Source organism: Papaver somniferum, chromosome 11 (genome assembly GCF_003573695.1).
Source record: "Papaver somniferum cultivar HN1 chromosome 11, ASM357369v1, whole genome shotgun sequence".
Lineage (NCBI taxonomy): Eukaryota > Viridiplantae > Streptophyta > Magnoliopsida > Ranunculales > Papaveraceae > Papaver > Papaver somniferum.
Window position 1 is genome coordinate 56,363,657 of NC_039368.1, and position 12,722 is coordinate 56,376,378.

Consider the following 12,722-nt stretch of genomic DNA (forward strand, 5'->3'; position numbering starts at 1 on the left):
ACAGACTTTTTAAGGTAAGCATACTGGTATGCATACCAAAAAGTTGATGTCGACATATAGCTACTCCGGTACGTGTACCAGGTACATGTACTATGGTTTCGGACCTATAACATTTTTCCCAGTTTGTAAGACTGGTACGCATACTGTTGTATCAGAAAATAATAGTAGTTTTATATTTCTCTCTAAATCGACTCGGAACATTCCCAAATAACATCAATGACACATATCATATAGTTTCAGGCTATTTTCGAATGATAATCTTGAATGATAATTAGATTACGAACAATAAATTGTCCTTAACCAAAACTCTTCAAGTATGAACAACTGTTCATTAAGCTTAGTCATATATTTCTAGAACTAATTACCAAGATAAACTTGACTCAAAATTCTTGATATGCTTATAATATTCTAATTAGTTATGCGACATAGTCTCATGGGTAGAAAAATGAATATAACTTGAGATATAGGTAGTTCAGTCTTCACTTACCTTTTGTTGAAGAAGTTATCCAAAAGCTTCTGTTGATTTTCGCCTTCAAACGGTAGAATGCAATGATGACTGTCGTGATGTCTGTTTCTCAACTACATCTTCTATCTTAATCCGATACTTAACTAATTGAAGACTAGAAATCAAGATATAATTTTGACAACTGAATTTGACAACAAGCTTGAGATGGCAACGCTTGTGAGTTCGACCGAGCAATGCTCTAACAATCCTCCCCCCCCCCCCCCCCCCCCCCCCCCCCCCTCTGTTAATTTTAGGGACAAAACTATCAATACCTAAGGATTAAAAAAAAAGATCTGTAAAAATTCTCTAATCCATCATGCTTGATTTCCTTGGTTCTTCAACTCCTTGAATTCTTCACTACTTCAAGTTGCAATGATTTTGAACGTGTTCAACTCAGCATCGTTGTTGATGAAGATCCGTATCCATAGCGATTACAACTTTTGAAAACAAATATTCTCAATTGTCGTTATACATAAACATGAACTCACAAGTGTTGCTATCTCAATCTTGTTGTCAAATTTAGTTGTCAAAACTATCAATACATATGGATTTTTAAAAAATAAATCTATAAAAACTCCTTGAATCCATCATGCTTGATTTCCTTGGTTTCTTCAACTCCTTGAATTCTTCGTTACTTCAAGTTGCAAGGATTCTGAACGTGTTCAACTTAGCATTATTGTTGTTGAAGATCCATATCCATCGCGGTTACAACTTTTGAAAGAAAATATTCTCAATTGTCGTTATAGAGAAACATAATATTATTATCTTCTCCAAAGTTCAATTGTATCACAACTTTCAAGTAATATTATGGTGATATGTTTCCCCCCCTTAATCAATACATACATATGTTGCATAATTGGTGAAACCTATAGATTATTGGTTCACTTACATAATGATCTGTAAACCATATGTATATAGTGTGAAACTACTAACTAATTCTCCCCCTTCTGGTCAATAAAATTGGCAAAGGTACGAAAATCCTGGGATCGTAATGAATTTAACCAAAAGATATTACAAGATTTAAGGAAGTTAGAGATAGTACATAAAGACATGGTTAATATGTAACTCCTCATATCAACTTTATTTAGATGATATCCCATAGTAAGAAAAGGAGATTTAAGATATAAGCATCCTTTGTAAATTCCACAGCCACACACCCCAGAAAGATATAACAATTAAGCACCAGTTCATTTAAGAACTCTCCCGCATTTGATGTCATTCCCAAGAGAACAACATGAGTGAACTTTCTTTGAAAAAGAAGCATTTTTTCGGATATTAACAACTCACATGGATTTGTATCCTGAACATCGACTTAAATTAATCTCAACGCTAGTTACGAACAAAGAGATAATTTTAATCGGTATGACTCAACATAAGAAAATCTTACGGAGTGTATAGTGCAGTAATAACACATAAGTGTGATCACAAATAGATCAATACTGCGAGATATTTCTCAAAGAGTTTGTTCTAGTTTCATTTTTAAAAATATAATAGATTTAACTTCAGAGCATATATGAGATATCAGTTCAATTTACAAAAAGTAAAGGAAACATATATCTCATAAGACTTTTGCAATAATTAAACCAATAATGATTACATATTGCAATTTCATCTTGCAAAAACTCTAGAATTTAGATAAATAAATCTAAAAACATGCAAGATGAATATTGTTGGAAATAGCTTGTGTAATCACAATATTTGTTATACCAAACCCTAGTTATCCTTCTCAAAAGCAATAATAAATTCTCACAAGAAGTTTCTTAGTATTTAAAGTCTTTGAAAAAATCTTTATCATCTTCAAACTCCTTATCAACGAATGGCATAGGAACATATGGTTCATGAATGAAAGAGTTAGTTCCTGCAAACCTGTTAGGTTGTTGTTTGACAAGTGCTTCTTATAGTTTAAGAGATTTTTGTAGAATCATATTCAGTCCATGCATCTCCTTCTTGGTTTTCTTAAGTTCTTCAAGAAGAGTTTCAAACCTTTTCTGATTGGAGTGATCCGCTCTTGGTTTCTTCATATTCTTCCTTTTTCTCTTAAGAGATGAGTCAAAAGGATAGGATATCTCATGTTTCTTTTTAGTTGGATGATTATCAACAACCATTGGAGCATAGATTTCACGAGAATATATTGTGCTTGGGGACTCCATGATTCGTAAGAATAAAATGGATTTGTGAAACACAAATATATTTCTCAATAAGCAAGACTTCTTGTGAAAGAGATATGAGTCTTGAAGTATAAGATATTTACCATGCAGGGTTTCAGAACAACTAGGGTTCACGTACTAGGGAAGATACATAAAACCTAAGAAGGATAAAATGTCACTTTTATCCTTCCTAAGGTTTCCATATAAATCAAAATTTACAATACCATTACTTGAGACATAAACTAAGATGAACAATTAAAAGATGTACGTACAAGTAATAATATACAAATTTGATCCAAAGCCCCGATGTGCACAGTTCTTGTCTATTTTAAGGGCACATGAGACAAGATGCACATTTCAACATAATTAATTTGTGTTGAGGTGAGTATTAGAGTGCTCACTACTAGATTCCTGCATAGAATTTGTAATATCCTTCAATACGGAACGCCCAACCCGGACTGTTCTATTCGTTTGAGATTTTACCTTATCCTTAGAATCAATCAATCTTTTAGAAGAAAAAAAAAAGACTTAACTTTGCATACTTCAGGGTTGGACTTTTGAACAAGTTTAAACACATTTGCCAAACAACTAGCCCTCCGTTGCAGTTTGTTGACATATTTTAGTTTGTGTTTGTACTTGAAACATTGTGTGAGTTTGTGACCCTCAATCGAACAATAAGGACATGTCGGTTTGGAGATTGATTCAGGAACAGCGTTAGCAGCTAAGCATAGGGTACCTCAAAAATTAACAGAATTTTCATTAGTATATGAAAAATCCATAACATCCTCCAATGATTTTGATGAAGAGTCATCAATTAAAAATTATCAAGATTGACAATAGTATTGCTAAATTTATCAAAAGTTTTAATTTCTCCCAAGAGCGCTACACTTGATCCATCATCCTCTTCGGAGTCATAATGATCATATGTTTCATCAAGTGTTGCAGTAAGACTCTTGTTTCCAGTGTATTTCTTACGATTTGGAAACTCATTAGAAAAGTGACTGAACCCTTTACACGTGAAGCATTGTGGCATATCCTCATCGTCTGTGTCATTAGAGTCTCTATTTTGACAGAAATACGATTATGTGGCTCGGTTGTCGCAGAAGGCTTTTCTCTAGTGAACCGTTTATTTTCTTCCTAAGAAGTTCTCTAAACTGTCTGGTGATCAATGAAACTGAGTTATCAAGATCTTCATCTGAAAAATCGGGATCAACAAGATTGTTAACGGAGTTTTCAACATTTTCGCTTTTGATAGTTTCAGTGTTTTCAGTTCCTTGAATGCAATATCCTTTCTGGATTTGGATTGCAGTTCATGATCAAAGATCTTTTACTTTCCAACTAGAGTATTTCTGGAAAGAGTTTGAATGTTATTTACTTTTATGATGGCATGTTTCTTAGACTCTTATCTTGTTGGTAAAGATCGGAGAATTTTTATCACAATGTCCTTTTGGGGAATAGTCTTCCCTAACGCAAAATATGCAATAAAAATTCCAGACACCTTTTGATTAAACTCATCAAACGATTCTTCATCAGACATACGAAGATTTTCACAGTCAGAATTTAGATTTGAAGCCTAGCTTCTTTCTCCGAGGTATCTCCTTCAAATAAGGTTTCTGAGATATACCAAGCATCTTTAGACCTAGTACACGAAGTCACATGGGGTTGAAGATCTGGACTTATAGCATGGATAATAACGTTCAACCCGTCAGAATTATGCTTTACAACACTTATCTCGGTATCACTATATTCTCCTAATGGCTTTGCAACACTAGTTCCGTCTCTAACAACTGTTAGCGCATTATATGCAATAACTACAAGTTTCCATGTCTGAAAGTCATGGGTTTGTAAAAAGGAACACATATCAATTTTCCACCATAATTTATTCGAGCCATCAAATGTCGGCGATACGTTTATCGAGATTACACTCTTGTCTATATAGTCAGATTGCTTCCTACACAGACTTATTAGGTCTTAAACATGTTTTCCTGCTCTGATGCCAATTAAAAACACCGGGGTACCAAAATACACCACCAATTATTTCTTATGCGACCTGTATGGAAAAACTTATACAATTTCGAGAGTTCAACTTAATGAATCTCAATCAAGGAATAATATCTAGAGTTATATCTCTTTCTATCACAATCAAAAAATTTACAGAGACGTGTGAGAGTACTTTGGTGATTCCAAAGATCAATTTCCAAGTAATCAATCAAGTCGCATCCAACAAACAAGGATGTATTTATCTACTTTGATTGATTTATGTACAACATGTGATATTTCAATTATAAAGATAAACAATATAATGCAGAAAACAAATAACACAGACACTAGAAATTTTGTTAACAAGGAAACCGCAAATGCAGAAAAAACCCGAGACCTAGTCCAGATTGAACACCAAATTGTATTAAGCCACTACAGACACTAGCTTACTACCAATTAACTTTTAATTGGAATGTAGTTGAGAACGAAATAAACCCTTACAACAATTTGTTACAGCCGCACTCCTTACGCCTCTTGAATCCCAACAGGACTCCGCGCAAATGATTCCCTGAGCTGACGTCCTTTACAGCCTAAGAGTTGATTTAACTCCATTGAAAACTTTCAACCAATCTTCCTCCCATGGATTTCCTTTTTGATCGTAGATCAAGGTGAGTCTGAAAATCGATAAAAACAGAGAAATTATATCTAACCTCAAAATCGGACTTATGATACCCGAAGTGCAACCTAAATTATTATTCACCTCACAAGTATTAAACTTATGGAATCAATCAAAGTCTGAAAAGAAGAGAACTTTGATGATTTCTATCTATCTTGTTCAAGTGAGAAGCTCAACAATCGAACAAGATCAGGATACTCGAGTTATAAAGATAAAAGATAGCTGGAATTGGCTTCACTAATCCCTACGAAGTCTTTTTAGTCGCTAAAACCTAAAAGGGTCTTAGGAAGAGGACGACTTTAGTTTACAACTAGGACACATAAAAGTAGTGTCGAAATTCAAAGATCCAAGTTGTTTGAGGTTCCCCTTTTATAAACTTTCAAAGCATAAGTTGTTCTAGGTTTAAGCTAAGACAACTTTGGAACCAAGAAAATTATATCCACAGTTAGATGAATATTTGAAATGTGATTAATATATCAAGATATATACTCTGGTTAAGATGAACCATACTGTACCATGTACAAAGACAACGTTCATGAATGGTTGGCTGAGACTAGCCAACTGAACTATAAGCTTAAGCATTTTCATAAACCACTTAAGACTTTAATCTTGAGTCCCAATCATGTGATCAATTATGTTTATAGTGTTTTTAGAGATTGTTCAAATGCTGATTGTTTCACAGAAATAATTTTATGTGCATCTGAAATTATTCGACTGGGCAAGTACATATACTTAAACCTTGTTTGTGAACATATTTGTCATGGTACATGTACTGTGTATGTGTACCCTTAAAACAAATTAAATTTCTGGAACATACAGAACTTTTCCGGTATGTGTACCGGGTTTGGAGACCACACTAGTTCCAAAACCGACATATCTTTTACAGTACGCGTACTGGTTTTCGTACTGTTTGGTTTTTGTACTGTTTCGGGTTCACGAGTTCACATACTTTTTAAGGTAAGCATACTGGTATACGTACCAAAAAGTTGATGTCGATATAGCTACTCTGGTACGTGTACTAGGTACATGTACTATGGTTTCTGACCTATAACTGTTCTCCCAGTTTGTAAGACTGGTATGCATATTATTGTATCCTAAAATAATAGTAGTTTTATATTTCTCTCTAAATCGACTCGGAACATTCCCAAATAACATCAATGACACATATCACAGTTCTAGGCTATTTTCGAATGATAATCTTGAATCATAATTTAGACTACGAACAATAAATTGTCCTTAACCGAAATTCTTCAAGTATGAACAAATGTTCATTAAGCTTAGTCATATATTTCTAGAATTAATTACCAAGATAAACTTTACTCGAAATTGTTGATATGCTTATAATAGTCTAATTAGTTATGTGATACCGTCTCATAGATATAAAGATGAATACAACTTGAGATATGGGTGGTTTAGTCTCCACTTACCTTTTGTTGAAGAAGTTCTCAAAAGTTTTGGTTGATCTTTGCCTTCATGGTGGAACACAATGATGACTGCAGTGATTTCCGTTTCTCAACTACATCTTCTATCCAAGTCTGAGACTTAACTAACCGTAGAATAGAAATCAAGATATAGTTGTGACACCTATATCATTCGCAAGTGCTTTGATTTTTAATTTTTATTTCTTAACCAAATTTTTTGTTAGTTATTTCATTCGCAAGTGCTTTCATACTTAACTTAAGAAAATGCTCAACTAAATCAAGATGATCAAATGCATATTCATTTTTTAGAATCTCATCTTAGATTTTTAGCCAATTTTGATTTGTAGTCGTTGTCTAGAAAAATATCGGGTTGATTATTATAACGCGTGATTTCCATTGAATATGGATATATTTCAAACATGTGCCTCGAATCTCTAATAAAAAATGATGGTGAAATGCATGATTTATCTATTTTATTAGGCTTTAATCATGTATTTTTCATTTCTTTTATGAAAACATACTGTTTTGAACGTACCTTTCTATTACCGGTGTAGTCAAGTTGGGGGCGTTACACTTTCCATGGTTAAATTTTTAATTTTTAGTTGACATTGTTTATTCGAAACCCACAAATCAACTAAGAAATCTTAGAAAAGTTTTCCTGCTCTCAGGATTGTTGAATATTATAACTTACGCTGAAAGGTGATACCTGAATAACAGAATATGAGATAAACTTTTATATGTTAATATTGTGTTTTTATTATCCCATATAAACTTTGTGCTCCACCGTATCTTACCATAAAGAAATAATAAAATATAGTGCAAAGATAAGTATGCAAGTTGACATTCGTATACTATTTTAAAGCCATTTTATGCTTTTAGGTGTAATTCAATATTGCAAGGTGTTATCATTGGGGTTTTCATATACGATTAAAGATACTTCATATACCCAAACAAATTATAACGCCTTTGATCTCTTAAAAATGTAAAGAAACTTGAAGTATTTTTCGATGAAGCTTATTTATCTTTTGATTCTTGTATGCTTGACGATACTTCGGAAATAATATGTTATTCTCCAATAATGTCTCCGGATTTATCTTAAGAATTTTTTTATTTAGATCGAGACTTTTATTTTCCTATATACATAATGCATGAGTTGGACCAATTATATATATATATATATAAATTTGGGAGTAAATCGGAATCACTCATTCTGCTGTCATTATAAATTCAATGATATTTTATAATTCGTTGTGTACTGAAAAACACCACGGACCTCTTCCCTTTGCAGATCTGTATCGTATTTCCATCTAATTTGGGTAAATGCATTTGCATAATTATAATTTTGAATATTCTATGACATATAATTCTTAATGCGTTAGGTGGTTTAAGGAATGCAGATGAACTTTTCCTTTGTAGCAGCATTTACCGAATCCTGGATTCCTAAATGATGTATCAAATACTTTTCATAATCCAATATAATGCACCATAATATGGGCATGGGACCCACCTTTATCCTAGATAATTCCATTTAGTTGGATTAATCACGGGTACATTTCTAGGACCTACGATAAACGGTATATTCATCAGTAGTAATGTTTGGCATTAGATTAGACCCGTAATTTTTCAAATACATCAATAATAAGACACTCAAAAACAATATTTTCCAATAGTCGGTTACATCTCATTTTAATTATAATGGGTGGTCCATGGATTGAATTTATTTGCATATTGGTTTCAACTCATATGTATCCACCAATAAGCGAAAGGTAAATTTAGATTTTGATTGTGTTAGGTGGGGGGTCAAATTAACACATATAAACAATTTGTATTCCAACCAAAAATGATGGCATCTTGATACATGTAAGTCTGTAAGACCATCATCTGCCATTTAATCAATAATTGAAGATTATGTAGTGTACTGATATACAACTATAAGGATTGAAGAAAGATAAATAGCAGCAAGTCGCTCTCTCCCTGATGAACAGAGCCTAACTTTCAGAAACAAATCAATTTAGGTTTTCATTTCATAAGTTTCAGGAGAGACCATCATTGGACTTAAATAGCCTAATCCCTAATAACTGCATCAGACAATTGTTATTACATTAACTTATAAACACTTAGCTCGAGAAGCAAAACCTAATAATATTTCGACCCTATTATTTCTAAACTACCCTTACAGGAAAAACAATAGGAAAAAAATATTGAAGCCATGTATGACCATGCAGGTATATGACATTGCCTCCCCCGTTTAGAGATCCTTGTCATCAAGGATAAAATCTGGTAACTGAGCTTTGATATGAGGAGCATCTTCCCATATTGCATCCTATGGGGCTGTATTAGACCACTGGATCAAAAAATTTAGATCTGAGAATTGCCTCTGAGGGTAGTTCTGGTATGCAAGACAACAACAAGATCAATCACAAAATGGCCTGAATTATCCACCAATGGAAGTTGAGGTAGTAAAAATGCATGTAATGCTATTCTCTTTTTCAATTGTGACACATGAAATATTGGATGGTTCCTTGACCCACATGATGCTTTGGTTTATAAGCAACTGCTCCAATTCTTTGTAGAACTTTTAAGGGACCAAATATTTTGCAGAAAGTTTGAAGTTCTTTCTCACGACTACTGAAGCTTGTCTGTAAGGCTGGAGTTTTAAGAATACCATATCACCAACTTCGAATAACCTATCTGACCTTTTCTTGTCTGCCGGTGTTGAGCTTTGGAGAGATAATTCTTGAGTATTTATAGCATAATGTCCATTTTATGTACATAATTTCTACATTTTCCATATAAGTAGAAGTAGGAACAGGAAAGATCAAATGAGGTGGTGTATATCCATACAAAGCTTTAAAATGTGACATCTTCAAGATGGTATGATAGTTTGTGTTGAAAAACTATTCATCTAGAGCCAACCATTGTACCCACTACTTATGATTAGAACTCGTCATGCCTCTTAAGTACTATTTAACACAAGCATTTGTCCTTTCAGTTTGTCCATCTGTTTGAGGATGGTAAGAAGTACTGAGCTTCAATGTAGTTCCTAAAGATTTGAACATTGCTTGCCATAATTGACTTATGAATATGTTATCTCTATCACTGACAATAGAGCTAGGAAGACCATATAGCTTGAACACATTAGAAAAAAACTCCCTTGTAACTGTAACAACAGTAAATGGATGTCCAAGAGGGATAAAATGACTGTACTTTCTTAATCTATCCACAACCACCAAAATGAAATTATTCTTAAAGGACATAGGCAATCTCTCTATGAAGTCTAATAAAATGTGTTTCCATGCATTATCAAGTACATAAAGACGTTAAAGAAGACCTCCAGGCAGTGAGTTATCACCCTTGTTACATTGGCAAACATCACAAGTAGTGAAAAGTTGGATAATGTCATTTTTCATATTAGGCCAAAAGAATGAAGTCTTTGCTCTATTATAAGTACCATCAATGCCAGAGTGGCGCCCCACAACAGAAAAATGTAAGGAATGTAAGATAGAGGATCTGATTTTATTACCTGAGCCAATAAAAATTATGCCTTTGAACCTCAAAATTCCCTTTTTGTAAGAATAATTTTGCAGAGTTGGAGTCACAAGGAGCTGAGTAATGAGTTGTTATGGTGATATGTCTGACTCATGGCTATAAATGATATCTTGGTCCCATTGAGGTTGAGATAAAGACAAAGTTGAACATGTAGCAGCAGGTAATCTAGACAAAGCATTAGTAGCTTTGTTATCCTTGTCCTTTTTGTAATTAATGACATAGTCAAAACCATCAGTTTGATACATCACTTTTGCTGCAATGTACTAGATAACTTTTTTCCATCAAGTACTTCAAACTCTGGTGGTCCATGTTAATAATAATTTTTTGACTGCTTAAATAATACTTTCATTTTTGGAAAACCATGACAATGGCCAAAAATTTCTTCTCATAAGTAGATAAGCTTAATACTTTATGACCCGATGGATTACTGAAGAATGCAATGGGATTGTTGTCTTGTATAAGGACAACTCCCACACCCCAAGAGCATGCATCAGTTTCTAGCGTAAATGGCTTGGAGAAATCTAAAATGTCAAAACTGGTGTAGAAAGTCATGGTAGACTTAATTGTGGAGAAAGTAGTAGTAGCATCGCACTCCAAGAAATGTAATCCTTCTTAAGCATGTCTGTCAGTGGCTTACAAATGGTACCATAGTCCTGAATGAATTTCCTGTAGTAACTTGTAAGGCCCAAGAACCCTATAAGTTGCTTCAGTGTTTTAGGTTGAGGCTAATTAACCATGGAAACAATCTTTTCAGGGTCAGCTGCTACACCCTTTGCAGTAATTATATGTCCCAAGTATTCTAGGCATGGTTGAGCAAAATCACACTTTGAAATTTTAGCTAACAAATAATGTTTTCTCAACAACGATAAGTAAGTTGCAAATGCTCCAAATGGGCTTCAACAGCAAGAAGACTGTAAACCAAAATATTATCGAAAAATACAAGCACAAATTTTCAAAAGAATGGTTGAAACACCTCATTCATGAGTGCTTGGAAGGTGGCATGAGTGTTAATAAGATCAAATGTCATTACTCTGAATTCATAATGGCCATGATGGATGCGAAAAGCAGCTTTTGGAATATCAAGCTCATATACCCAGATTTGATAATATCCCGAACATAGATAAATTTTGGAGAAAACCATTGACCCATTCAATTCATCTAACAACTCTTCTATAAGAGGTATTGGAATTTTATCCTTAAATGTAAGGTCATTGAGCTTGCGGTAGTTGACACAAAATCTCCATGTACCATCTTTCTTTTTAAATAGAAGAACAGGTGCAACAAAAGGGTTGTGGCTGTTTTGTATTATGCCAGTGGAAAGCATCTCATTAACCAAGGATTCAACTACAGACTTATGAACATAAGGGCATCTGTAAGGTTTTTGAGAAGTGGGATTTGAACCAGTTTTGAGTGGAATTTTATGATCCAATGATCTAGAGGGTGGTAGGCCAGATGGCCATGCAAAAACATGTGCAAATGACTCTAGGAGTGTAGAAACCGCCGTTGGAATTGGACTAACATGGTTTGCAGATTGAAGCATTACTCTTGATAAACTTCTTGAAAGAAGACCCACTAATTAAATTTTGAGAAGGTTTAGAAGAGTTACCCTGAAGTGTGATTTGGCTCCCTTGATGTAGAAAAGAAATTTTTAGTTGTATAAAATTAAAAAGAACATCACTAAGTTATCGTAGCCAATCATCTCCCAACACGATGTCACAACCACCTAGAGGCATAGCTCTTAAATTAGCCGGGAATAGGTATGCTTTCATTTCCCAATTGAGATTCTGGCATACCCTTTACTGATTGTACTATCATTATTAACAACCGTAACACCATCTGTCCAGTAGGAGATACATTAAGACCCAGTTTATTGGTTAAAACAACATCAATAAAACTCTGTGTACTTCCTGTGTCAATGAGAACCACAACAATGTGTTTATTAATGTGACTAGAAATGCGAATAATATCATGAGCAATATTCCCTGTTAAGGCATGTAAGGAAATCTCAATAGTAGAATCATTGCTAGAAGGAGAAGCATCACTAACTTCTTCAGCAGACAAAGTCCCTTGTTCTTCCATGTCATCATTAGCAATTAACATAAATAATTGTTGAGTCTTACATCTATGACCTTGTCTGTAAAACTCATCCTAATTATAACGAAGTCCTTTGTCTTTTCTAACTTGTATTTGTGCATGAGTGAGTCGTTTAATAACATGTGGAAAGGGATTGTCAGATAAAATTTTAGTGGGTGTAGTGGAATGGGTCACAATTGGAGTTGATGACGAAACATATTTTTTGTTGTAGGTGGTTGGTGGAGAGAAAAATAGTTTGATGACAGAAGGTGGGTGTGAAACAGATGAGGGTGTAAGTGCAAATGGTTTAATTGAGTGGTATAGGCTGATGATGCAGATAGGTTCGTTGCATTCTATCTAGGTAAAATGCC